At 37.1% G+C, this 14,086-nt stretch overlaps 1 non-coding gene across 1 annotated transcript; it reads left to right on the top strand.

Annotated features, from left to right (window-relative positions):
* Positions 1-447: 447 nt before the first annotated feature.
* Positions 448-554, top strand: LOC139903320 (small nucleolar RNA R71). Its single transcript, XR_011778147.1, has one exon. It is a non-coding gene; the product is annotated as a small nucleolar RNA R71 (small nucleolar RNA).
* The last annotated feature ends 13,532 nt before the right edge of the window (positions 555-14,086 follow it).

Genomic DNA, 14,086 nt, shown 5'->3' on the forward strand with positions numbered 1-14,086 from the left:
TTCGATTGAAGTTTGGCCTTGGTGGTTGATCATTATTCTGATAATTATTTCCCTGCCTTTGGTTCATGTAGGAAACATTCTCACGTTGTCCCATCGTTTGCTCAATGTGACAATCTTTCGTTAAGTGTGGTCCACCGCATTGCTCACAACTGATTCATATTGCGTGAATATCTTTAGTCATCTTTTTCATTCGTCTCTCGAAAGCATCTATTTATGCGGAAACGGAATCAAAGTCATGGCTAGAATCGGCTCTAACCGCTTTAGATGATCTAACGATGTCTTTTTATTGGTGCCACTCATGTGAGTGGGAGGCTGTGTTATCAATAATTTTGAAAGCTTCAGTTGCGGTTTTTCTTCATAATAGAACCACCAGCTGCTGTGTCGATGTCTTTTCGTGTAGCAAAGTCGACACCTTGGTAGAATATTTGTACTATTTGATAAGTGTCTAAACCGTGTTGAGGACATTCTCTCAACAACTTTCGGAATCTTGTCCACGCCTCATATAATGTTTCATTTGGCTTTTGCGCGAACGTAACAATTTCACCTTGAAGTCTCACGGCTTTAGATGCTGGAAAGAATCTTTTAAGAAATTTTTCAACTAAGACATCCCATGTGTCAATTGCTCTTTCGGGTAACGATTCTAACCAATCTTTGGCTTCTCCCTTTAAAGTCCAGGGAAACAACATGAGATAGATATGTTCATCCTCAACTTCTCTGATTTTGAATAGAGTACAGATCCTATATTCCTATTAAAGGTTCGAAGATGTTCGTTTGGATCTTCTTTTGGCGTACCACTATATTGGCATTTATTAGTTACCATGTGTAGGATTTGTCCCTTGATTTCATAACCTGGCGCATTAATATCTGGCTTAATAATGGCGTGACCTTGGCCCATACGCGTGGCTCTCATTCGGTCTTCCATACTTAGAGGTTCTGTTACTTCCATAATTGAATTTGTTGAATCTGAATCACTAGAGGATTCTGATTTAATGGTTTCTTCCTCGACAATCTCTGGATGTGTAATTTGTGGTTCCGGAGGAATGATTAGTGGTTCAGGATCTCTGAATTGTCCTTGAATATCCTCCGGGTTCTCAATTGTGAAATCGGGTTCAAAAAATGGATTATCGAAAATTTGAGTTGGAAAACTTGTTCGACTAGATGATGATTCTAAAGAAAAATCAACGGCGATTATATTAGCTAGATGTCTTGATCGAGTTACAGGTGGTGAACGTATGAAAGGTGGTGAACGTTTTGCTCGGTGCATTCACTGAATATCATATTAGTTATAAAGATAAAAATTATATAAGTTATCAAATTAATAGACTTTTCTGATTTTGCCCACGTTTCGAATAGCCAATAGATGCAACAGGTAGCCAGGATCCTTTAAATCGGAAGCCCACAACTCGCTACTAACAAATCCAACTATTACTACGAACCAGAAAATTTTGGATGTCTATCAATTTAACCGCTTAAAATAATTTTTCGTCGAAATTTAAAGAAGATATAATCTATGTCCTAAAAACTATAGCGTCGAAATGAAAAAGAAAAGCGCGTCGAAAAATAAGAGGTTGAAAAATAAGCGTCAAAAAATAAAAGTCGAAAAATAATAATAATAAAATGCAGAGTCGAAACTTAAAAGCCTAAAAACTAAGAATTAAAACTTATGTCTAAAGGTATTAAAGCTTAAAGGAATTCTATATCAAAAACAGCAATTACTTAAAAGGCACTAAAATTTATTTAAAACTAAGGCGATAAGCGACGTCGTAAGATTCTAAAGCGCCTAAATCTTAATCTAAAGAAAAAGCACTTAAGGGAATTTACGGCAAAGCCTAAAAACTAAAAATAACTACGGCAAAATACTAAACTTAAAACTAATTACGAACGATAAATATACAATTTAGGAATTAAACGATTAAAATATACAATTTATAAAAAGATATAAAAATTGACAAAATTACTTATTTTTATAAAAATATTATTTTTATATTATTATTTTATAAAAGTATTAATTTATATATTAATAAAACTAATTAAAACTTAGAAATACAAAATTAATTTAAAACTAAAACTAATTATTATTAAATTAAACCCTAACTATAATTAATTAATAATAATAATAATTAAAACCTAACCCTAATCCGTACGACTAAGGTACCAGACCTGTCACCTCACCTCATGCGATCGCATGAGGTTGAGGTTAAACAGCCATGCGGTCGCATGGCCTGCAATTCCAAAAGGGATTGGGCTTTAATTAGGGTTCGGCCCAGTTTTAAAATTTATATATATATATATATATATATATATATATATATATATATATATATATATATTTTCTGATTTATATAAAATATTTATATAATAAAAAAACATATATTTTAAAAAATAGAAATAATCTATAATTTTATATATTTTTAAAAAAACTCTTAAAATATATATATATATATATATATATATATACATATATACACACACACACACACACACACACACACACACACATATATATATATATATATATATATATATATATATATATATATATATATATATATATATATATATATATATATATTTTCCTTTGATGTTTTATATTTTTTTTATTAATTATATTTTTACAAATAAAAACTATAGCGTTTCGCCGAGTCCCCAGCAGCGGCGCCAAAAACTTGATGTTATGCGAGGTGTATACGAAATACTATTATTTTTACTACGAAATACGATGAAATATGATACAAGTTTTAATTATTTTATTTACGGATGAGATGGATATACCTAAACCTTACTACAACACTTATAGGCAGTGTACCTAATCGTAGAGTAGTGTAGTTTTTAGTAAGTCCGGTTCGTTCCACAGGGAGCTAGCTGAGTTTAACGCTATATTTTTAACAACTTTATTTATATAAAATATATATAATTATATATAGTAATATTATTATAAAAGGGGGTTTTTACCGTTTAATGACCGGTTTTTCGATTTTAAATAAAGCGTAAAGATAAATGACGATAATATAAATGATAGAATTTAAATTGAGATAAAGTAAATTGCAGTAATTAAAATGACAGTAAATAAAGGTACGATAAAATATGAAATAAAAGTATTATGCTTATTTAAACTTCCGTAATCATGATGTTTGACGTTTTGATTTTAATTTATTACTCTGGGTTAATTTCCTTTGTCCTGGATTATTTGAAACCTATCTGGTTTTTGTCCATAATAGTTCATCGGTCATAATTATAAAATGCTCGTCAAATTAACCTTATTCCCGAAGTCAAATATTCCAACTAATTAGGGATTCGAACTGTAACAAGGTTTTAATACTTTGTTTAATGATTACACCAGGTTATCGACTGCGTATAATCCAAGGTTTTAATACTTTGTTAACAATTACATCAATTACCCTTGTATGTAATCCACCCCTGTTATAATTAGTCCATGATACAATAATTTATTCACTTGGCCATAATGAATAATAAATTACCCAATCCAATTGATTAAATTAAATGATTTGTAAAAGATGTCGTATAAACGTCACTAAATAGGACATGCATAATCATTTAATAATTATTAGATTAACTAATTTGAAGATAGGTTCGACAGATTCCAATGAGTTTTCATTCAATTAGACAATACCCCCATCTATTAATAGTCCATAGTCCAATGTTCACAAGTGTCGGTCTTTTGTCCAAACCCAGATTTTGGTACAAAATCCAATAACCCCGTCTTTAATATTTAGTCTAACATCACGATTACTTCGATTTAAATAATCAAAATAATAACTTAGTTACGAGACATTAATTTAAAAAGGAAGAACATAGCTTACAGTGGTGATTAATCGCGTAGCGTTACACAGACGGAGTTCCGACTTACAAAACCTTAAAACATTTCTTACAATAACCCAATTATTATTAAACTTAATTTTAAACTTAATATTATAAATATAAATATATATTACATTGATCAGAGGAAGGAAAAGAAAAAGATGTGTAAAACTCAGCTGAAAATATTGCAATTTATAGCACTTGGCCTGACTTTTGGCCCCATACGATCGCATGGAAATTGTGCTTCCAAGCCATGCGATCGCATGGCTTCAGATTCCAGCTCATAATGATTTGTTTGCTAGCTTGTCAACGTTATATTTAATTATATAATATAATATATATAATTTATATAATTATATATATATATTATATTACATTTATGTGCATAGTTGACTTGTAATTTTAGGTCCGTTGACTCGTGCGTTGATGCTCGGTTTATGTCCCGGTTCCGGATTTTCGAACGTCTTTTCGTAAGCGTAGATATCTTGTACTTTGTGTTTCGCAACTTGTACTCTTGTCATTTTTAAACGTTATTCATCAATAAATTGAACCACTTGGATTGTATCTTGTACATTTGAGCTTTTTGGTCATTTGCGTCTTCAAATCTTCATTTTTGTCTTTCGTCTTCGCACTTATTTATTTAAACGAATATTATTTGGAATTATAACAGTTGCAACTAAAAACTTTACATATTGGAAAGATATTGCGCCTAAATATATGTTCATTTGGAGCACTATCAGGGCACATCGCACAACATTTAAGAAAAGCACTGGTGAAACACCCTTTAGTTTAATGTATGGCTCGGAGGCAATGATCCCCGCAAAAATTTTTGTGCCAACACATAGGGTTGCCAATTTTGATGAAACAACAAATAATGATGCTTTGTGCAAAAATTTGAATTTCTTGGAAGAACGCAGATTAATGGCTGCAATAAGAGAAGTGAATAATAAACAACAAATTGCGAAGTATTATAACAAAAAGGTGCGTGCTTTAGTCTTCGATGTTGGCGAGTGGGTTCTACGTAATAATGAAGCAAGCCGCGCAGAAAATTTTGGTAAATTGGGACCCAATTGGGAAGGTCCCTACCAAATAATAACAATTAATGCGGTTGGCTCTTACAAGCTTGCAGACATCGATGGAAGAATCATTCCTACTGCAAGGAATGCTACGCAGTTAAAAAGATATTACGCATAAAGTTGTTGGTTGCGCAATGATTTAAGCGCAGTGAAATTCTGAAGTATTATTGAAATTCTGTAATCAAGAACTTGTATGCAATTATTTGCAGATTAAATAATTAATGTTTACTTTTTTCATGATAAATGATAATTTGATTGCGGTTTAGTAAATGGTTAAAGTCCGTGTAAATACTTAACCGCGTAATATTTAAAATAGCGAAGGAAAAGCCCGCTATAATGGAACGTATTTTCAAGTGTTGGCGAAATGATGGAACTCGTATATATTATGTTAATTTCCTAAGTTGTGAATTTGCCCAACTTAGATGCTTCGCTATAACACATTTGGCATAATTTTAAATGCAACATTTTACCCAAGGATCGTTTCGGCAGAGTTGAAAGATTCGTAAGGTATATTGATTATACAATTAAAAGATTGTTTCGCAGAAGTAGATGTTTATTATGTGCACAATAATAAATGTCGAAATTGCAAAGGACAAGTCTAGCGATTACGAATATAAATTGAAACAAAACGCTATAAAAATAAACAATTGCAATTGATTTTGATAAATGGAATTTTATTAATATTAATAAAACGCAGAGACAGCTGCGTTAACTTGTAACATCCTCTACTGGGCCTAGATGTAAGATTACTAATTTGCCCTTAAGTTAGTATTGTGTTACTATATACTTTCATTTTTATTTAATATTTATGATTAAATAATGATGTGGTTAGGACTAGTTTGTGACAAAGGTCACAGAACAAGTTTGTTTATTTAATTTGGACTTCGTTTGGGTTGCCAAATGAGGTACGAAAGATATCAGATAACTGATAAATACCCGTGTGTTGCACAGTGTGGGATTTTAACCCACTTTAGATGAATAGTGAGCTGTGTTCTTCTCATTTTCCAGACTCTTCCACACACTCCCGTACCTTCATCTCTTTCACTTAATTAACCCTAATCTTTAATTCTTGTTTTAGAGCTCAAATCATTTACATTATCTTGTTCCTTGTGTTTTACTGATTCTATCAAGGTAAGAATCACAAGTTTTCATGCTTTAATCTTTGAGAAAATGGAGTTTTTGTGTTAGTTTTTACAAAGTGTGTATTTTAGGTCAAAAGAGTTAGATTTGATGTTGTTTGAGTCCAAATCTTGTGGGTTTATGTTCCTACATGTTTAGTGTCTTCGATTTGGTAAGTTTTGAGGTTAAAAATGAGCTCTAGATCGAGAATTGGTGAGTTTGGTGAGAAACCCGTCACTTTGGTAGCTGCTGCTGCAGATGAACTACCATCGGCCGATGGTCTCTGACCACCGACCGATGGTGTGTGACGATCGGTCGATGGGCTAGACTATCGACCGATGGTGGAAGTCCTTCGACCAACGGTTGTAATTTTAACGATCGGCCGATAGTGTGGTCGATCGGCCGATGGTGTAGTGACGATCGGCCGGTCGTCTCTGACGATCGACCGATGGTCTATGCAGTAGAAATTTTTACTAAGTGTTGAATTTTAGCCGTTATGCTGCCCGTTTGTATTTTGATGATATTGATGTAAATTAAGCAAAAAAAAATTAGCGGACACTTTTTCTGACAAAAATTTATGTATTGTGTTGTTTTGTGTTAACGGACAGAAACTAACTTGTGTATATGTATTTCTCAGGAGAAAAGGAGAAAGAGAAGGTTCAGTGATTAGATAGCTGAACACCTTCTCATTTGCTGGTAATCGGTGAGTGGGACTAACTGGAGAATATAGTATATAGAAGCATGTTATATTATGATTGTCATGCTTGTTAGATATACATATTGTTGTGGTTAGTTAGTACTTGTGATGACTGCATGTTAGTTGATACTTGTCTGCTGGAGCCCATTGCGTCCCTATTGTGTGGTAGCCTCGGTAGGAGAGATCAACCTGCGGGTTGGGTTCCTCTGTGGTAGCCTAGACAGCCGTGGTGTATATATATATGTGAATGACGCGTCCGTCGCGTGTGGATTATGTATATACATACGGTGGTGGAGGAACTTCTGGTAAGCTCCAGTCCGATCAGCTGGTGGTTAATGGTTTGGCCGAGCCGCCAGAGTCTCTGTAGACGGCACTTGGGTGACGTTTGTGTGTTAGAATGTGTGACGTGATTAGTATAACACTTGTATATGCTATGGCCTGTAGTTAGTCGTACTCACTTAGCTTCGTGCTAATTCCCCTCCATCTCCTCCCTGCAGGTTATTAGCTTTTGTAAATGTTGCATTTTGGGGAGAAGACGGGTATGGCGATGTTATGTTTGACAGGGTTAACTCTGATGTGGTCTTTTAGAATATGAACCGTGTACTTTTGAAAACATAATGTATTTACGTCTTTTCCTGTTAATATGTAATTTGTTTTAATGGCACGTGACATCGGTTTATACAAATGTTGATATCGTATTTGATTAATGTTAATGCTTCCGCCACGTATTTAATTTTTTTTTAGCGGTGTCACAAGTTGGTATCAGAGCTTAGTTTGGCAGCATGTACATTGTGATCTAAATGTCATGTTCCCAAACTTAGTAAAGTCATGTAAAACATAACATGCTGGGGATGGGTTAAGTGAGTATTAGGACAGGTTATGTGTTAGTTGTTAGTACTAACAGAGTTTATACTAAGCCTTGGTGTGAGTGTTGTGGTAGTGCAGTAATGGCAGATAATGAAGCTAACGCTACTGGCCCTGCCGCCCTAGAACTGGAACCTTTCGAGCTCCCGATGAAGTGGACATGTTTCATCGGAAGAGGAAACCTCACAGGAAGTTATAAATCTTCAAAGTCGATTATTAGAAGCTCAGGAGAAAATTAAGGAATTGGAACAAGAACGGGCGCAATGGAACCCAAATACCACTGTGTTAAACACAACCTTTCCTCCTAACTTTTATAATCAAGCCGGTGGCAGTTCCCAATCACATTTTCCTCAAAACACCTATCAAAACCTCCAAATGCCATTCCCATTTAACCAGGCATTTCCAAATCAAATGATCTACCCATTTCAAGTTCCCGAGACGAGAAAGAAGTGTACCTATAAACAGTTTCTAGACTGCAAATCTCCTGAATACAATGGTCACTCAAACCCTATAGTGACACTCAATTGGTTAAGAGAAGTAGAGCGAGCGTTAGAAGCATGTTTCTATGAGCCTGAATCTATGGTACTGTTTGCAAGTAGACTTCTCAAGGGTGAAGCAATGGAATGGTGGGATTCTATTACTGCATATTTACCCAAGGAACAGATCAGTCAGATTACCTGGGAACAATTTGCTGCTAAGGTTTGTGAGCAGTATTGTTCTGAGTATGAGATCGAAAGATTGAAAGCTGAGTTTTTGAGTATGCGGATGACAGAAAGTATGACAATTGATGAGGTTTTTAGAGATTTTACATCTAAGCTAAGGTTCGTCCAACAGTAGGTACCGACTGAGAAGGATAAAATTCAGCATTTCATGCGGGTGATTAAGCCGGAATACAGAACCGTTGCGAGATTTGCAACAACCTTGGCACATGCTCATGAGATGGCTAAAGTTACTGAAGGTGATATAATGGCAGCGAAAAGAGAAAGTGTAATGACCCTGGATTCTCCAACATTTATTTATTAATAATTATTATTATTAATACGTGTGATTAAACGAACGTATGTTATTACATTTACATGTTGCCATGATTGCCCGTACTTGATTCTTTAATGCCCGAAACGTCTTTGTGACACGCGCACATTACACGAATAATATTTTTAGAATATTATTTACATTCATGATTAGTTCTACTAATCATTTTGACTAACTATGGTTATTAGTTAATTACTTGAGCTTTAGTTGGAATAATTTGTGAATTACTTGAACTTGGGCTTGTTAAATGTTATGGACTCATGGTTATGGACTTATGAGCCCATCCTACTTCTTTAATAGATTTATTTAAGCCCACTTAATATATAAGTATTACTTTCAAGTTTAATAAGATTTATTAAGTAATGGAAAGACTCTACATGACACTTGCACCTTATCCCCATGCATGCACCCTTAATTCCCACCCTTGAGTCAAAGAAGCATGCTTAAATTAATAGGCACCTCCTCCCCCCATTGGTGAGGGAACCTCACGGCCATAATGGCCTTGGAGGTTGTTTTTGTTTCAAATTTTGACTACTTAACTACTAGCATGCTACCTCCTCACTTTTACACACACAATACTTGCATTTTCCTCTCAACTTTCTCTCCATTCTTGTAAGTAACTTGAGCTTCTTCTTCTCCTCTTTCTCTTGTAAAAACCGTAGCCTATGGCTACATAATCATCATCATCTTTTGCTCTTTGTTGTTGATTAATTCCTTGTTGTTGCTAGTTGTTGTTTACTTACTTGTTATCTTAGTTACTCCTTACTAGTATTAAAGAATCAAACTCTTTAGTTTGATTCTTCATTTATCTTGTTCATAACAAGAACATGCAAGAACTAAACTTCCTAGTTTATGTTCTACATTTAATGTCTTGAAAGATTAAAGTTCATGGGTTGTAAAAATCATTACTTGAATGCATGTTAGTAAACTTAAAAGTTTACTTTCTAAAGATCAAGACTTAGGCTTGAATCTTTAAAAGTATGAAACTCATGAACTTACTACTTGTGTAATTAGCTTATTTCTTCATTTGTTCATGTATTAAAATCGTGATTTTGGTTGTAGATGGTCAAGTGTTACAAGTTAACCTTGATCTCATTTATCTTGAACTAAAGATTAACTTTAAAAGGTTCAAGAACATAAAAATTTACTTAATAACTTTTGGGTCTTGGATCTTCAAGATCAAACTAACCACTTAAGATCTTGATTAGTTAGTTTATTTTCAATTTTGTAGTACAATATTACTTTTCCAATTCATGCATGTGTTGAATCTATGATCTTGATGTAACTTTGGTTCATCAAACTTCATACAACTCTTATGTGAGTTGTGTTTCATATCATAGACTTACACTAGTGTTATGATGGTTAAATATTGGTTAAGATGATGCAAACACATCAATGAGTTGTACACTTGAAGCTATATGCATCAAGGATGAGAACCATGATGAACATCAAGCACCAAGACCACCGAAACTCACTTTTAACTTCCTGTTTTCTGTTTACAGCCCTCTGTCCTACTGTTTCCGTAACAGACCAGTAGACCTGGGCTACTGAGACCTTTATTTTCAAATAGATCTTTTCGAATAGATAACTTTTCATATAGGACTCGTCTTAATCCGAGTTACGGTTTGGGATTTATGGCCCTCCGATCGTCACTATGTCCTTTAACGTTGTGCAGAAATTTCTGACCTACTCGCACTTAGACTGTCGCCACGGTCAAACGAAGACGAGTTTGCTTCTGTAAATTTTACCACACTTAAAGGACTCATATACGGAGCCATGGCCACTGGTCTCACCTTAATTGAGTAAGGGTAGAGGCCGTGGTGACTGATCAAATCAGCCTTTGTTTTAAACTACTTTCATGAACGAAACTTACTTTACGCCTTTTGTTTGATGATAAATGATGATGACCCTTAAGACCTTAATTACATACTTATAAACCTTTTGAGACAAATTACTGACTTAGTACTATTTGACTTAGGTTGAGGACTTTCGGACCGATTAATTGCACACTTTTTCCGAACCGACTTTACCGCTACTTTATCATTGTGAGTTATAGCATTCCCTTTTTACTTTAACTTATTTTGGGAACTGAGAATACATGCGGATTTTATGTTTTTCATACTAGGCACGAGTACTTAAACTTATATATGTGTGGGTTATACAACAACATAAACATTCCCTTTAGCTCGGTAACGTTTAATCATTGGTTTTTGAACCGTGAACGCGAATCTTAGATATGGATCCATAGGGTTTGACATCCCCACTCGGGCTAGTCGCGCTAGCATTTAACGAGTGTTTAATACTTCGTATACATACGCACTTGCCAAGTGTACTTTCAGGGGGGTATAAACGTTAAGTTAGTTATCAAGTGCCCACGGTTAAGCATATACTTTATCATATCGTTTTGAAACGCTCTTTGTAGCACTGAAATCTCGTGGCCTACCTTACATACTGTTATACTTAAACTATAGCTCACCAACCTTTGTGTTGACGTTTTTAAGCATGTTTTTCTCAGGTGCCTAAGGTTTGCTTCCGCTATGTTACTAGACTTGCTGTAGACACCCGCTGCTCTAGAGATGTCAACTGCATGAAACACTTTATTTTGCATTTAAACCTTAATACTTTTGAACTATGTTTTGTAACGACCTAAGGGTCATAATCATTTATTCATGCTTGCTATTCGTAGAAGCATACTGTTGGTGTAAAACATTTGATGTCGGTTATGACGTCACCTTTTTAATCGTGAATGCAACTTCTTTTATTACAGCATATAGTACTTAACCTTGTAATGATCCTGTTGTTGATGATTCGTACACGATGGTTTTGTACGGGGCATCACATTTGGTATCAGAGCATTGGTTGTAGGGAATTAGGTTGCATTAGTGAGTCTAAGACCGACCCGAGTAGGATTCACTAATAGGACTAATCTACAACTTGCTAGTTTACTTGTTTCCGCTGAACTTACTGCATGCTGCTGCTTACTGTTACAGCTATATGCCGTATGCCACTACATGATTTCACTACTGCATGCTATTACTTGCTTTCGATTGCATGCTACTTTCGTACGATTTGCTGTTATTGCCGTGCTACTTATTGTTATACATGATTTAAACTGTTGGCCTAATACGTGCTTGCTTTATGACTTACTGACATGGAAAATTTATTTTTCCTTGTTCAGATGTCGGATGTACCACCTGCTAGCGTTTTGGGCAGTTTAGACTCTTCAGCTACTCCACCTACCACCGTTGCCGATCCACCGATCCCGACACGCATGAGTCACCCAGCCGCCTGCACCAGTGACTACTTCTGATGGACACGTGGGCCCTACAGAGATTCCATCTCCGTCTGCTCCCGGACCCTCGGGGTCACAGCCCCGCATCGGTGGGATTGAGATTCCCGCAGAGTTCAGGGAAGGGCCATTTCGTAACCATATGCGCACACCTTGCCGACGCACTCCCGACGGACGTTTAGTGCCGATTCCGCCAGGCAGACACAGACAGATGTTGGCCGCCTTCGGACTGCCAGTTGAGCCACCCGTGTCTCCACCACGTGATTCAGACGACAGGTCTTCCACTGATGCTCCATCAGACGACACCTCTTCGGATGACTCCAGTGATGATGAGGACCCTGCTGATATACCTATTCAGGCACCCTCCACCTCGCCAAAGAAGCGGTACCGTCCTGATGGCACCGTCATTCCAGGGGTGAATGGAGGTTATGCCTTCACTGACGCTTTTGGTCGACGTCGGAGGGTTACTGCCCATAAGCGGCTCGTGCAGTACCCTGCCGACCCACTCATACGTAAGACACCTCGTTACGTGCTGACTATTTCTGGAGCCGGGACATCTGCACCCCGTTTCGTGCGGTCTGCACCACCCGCTCCGCCAGCACCATCCGCTCCACCAGCCCCACCTGCACCACCGGCACCACCAGCACCGCCCGCCCCACCAGCTCCCACTGTCGAGGAATTGACAAGGGAGGTGGAGATTCTCCGAGCTCGGGTTACTGAGCTCGAGGAGCAGTTGGCTCAGGTTTTAGACATCCTACACCCACCTTCACCGTAGGACCTTTTGTATTAGATTTCATGATGTAATCTAGTTGTAGTTTCATATTTCACTTATGTATTGTACGAACTTATTCAGATGTATGAAACTTATTATTATTAATGAATGGAAACTTTGTGATGTTACTTTTTGCACAAGTGTTCTACTTACGTTACTGTATGGTGTTTTGCGGTACTTGTATCAATTTGCGTTACTTAATTAACATGTGTTGTGCTGTTTACATGTTGGTTGTTATATACTATATTATTATATATTGAATGCTAGATTTTGACTTGAGTCAAAATGTTTGTATAGAACACCATGGCTAACGGTCGATCCACACCTACTGCTGCTCAAATTGAAGAGATGATCCAAGAACGTGTAGCCGTAGCCCTAGCAGAAAGAAACCTCCAAGCTCCACCGCCACCACCACCGGTTATCCCACCCGTTCGAAATGGGTGTACTTACAAGGAATTCCAGAGCTGCAAACCACATAACTTCAGTGGAACCGAGGGACCGGTTGGTCTCACCAGATGGTTCGAGAAACTTGAATCGGTATTCCGAGTGAGCAACTGTTCGGAGGAAAACAAGACCAAGTTTGCTTCGTGCACGCTATCTGACGGCGCGCTAACGTGGTGGAACACGTTAGCTCAAGCGAAAGGCATTGATGAGGCGTATGCTACGCCATGGGAGGAATTCAAAGCGGCAATGATTGATGAGTATTGTCCGAGAACCGAAATACAAAAGATGGAAATGGAATTCATGCAGTTAAAGGCCGTTGGGAACGACCTTGATGGTTACAACAGGAGATTTTTGGAACTAGCTCTTATGTGTTCGACAATGGTCACCTCGGAATTCAAGCGTATGGAGAGATATTTCTGGGGACTCCCTAAGTCCATCAAAGGAAACGTCACATCGTCCAAACCACCGAATGTTCCCGAAGCAATGCGCATGGCACATACCCTCATGAATCAGATTCTTATTGATGAGCCAGAGAAGGCTAAGTTTGAAGCTGGTAGTAGCGAAAAGCGAAAGTGGGATAATAACAACCACCACAACAACAGGGGGAGAACCTATGACCAGACCCCCGCCAAGAGGCACAACAACGGTGGAAACCCCAACCCCAATAACAACACCAACTCCAACCCGAACTACAAGGGAACCTTACCACAATGCAAGAGGTGTTACAAACACCACACTGGGTATTGTAATGTGGTTTGTGAGAAGTGCCAACGGTCTGGACATATAGGCAAGGATTGCAAGGTCACAACTTTGAATGCAAGGGCGAACCCCACCGAGCCGAAGAAATGCTACGGATGCGGAGAGACGGGTCACTTCAGGAATGAGTGTCCCGACAAGCGAAAATACGGCGGACCACCGCGAGGTAGAGCTTTTAATGTTAATGCAATGGATGCACCCGAGAACCCCGACTTGGT

The sequence above is a fragment of the Rutidosis leptorrhynchoides genome, chromosome 3, assembly GCF_046630445.1.
Source record: "Rutidosis leptorrhynchoides isolate AG116_Rl617_1_P2 chromosome 3, CSIRO_AGI_Rlap_v1, whole genome shotgun sequence".
NCBI lineage: Eukaryota > Viridiplantae > Streptophyta > Magnoliopsida > Asterales > Asteraceae > Rutidosis > Rutidosis leptorrhynchoides.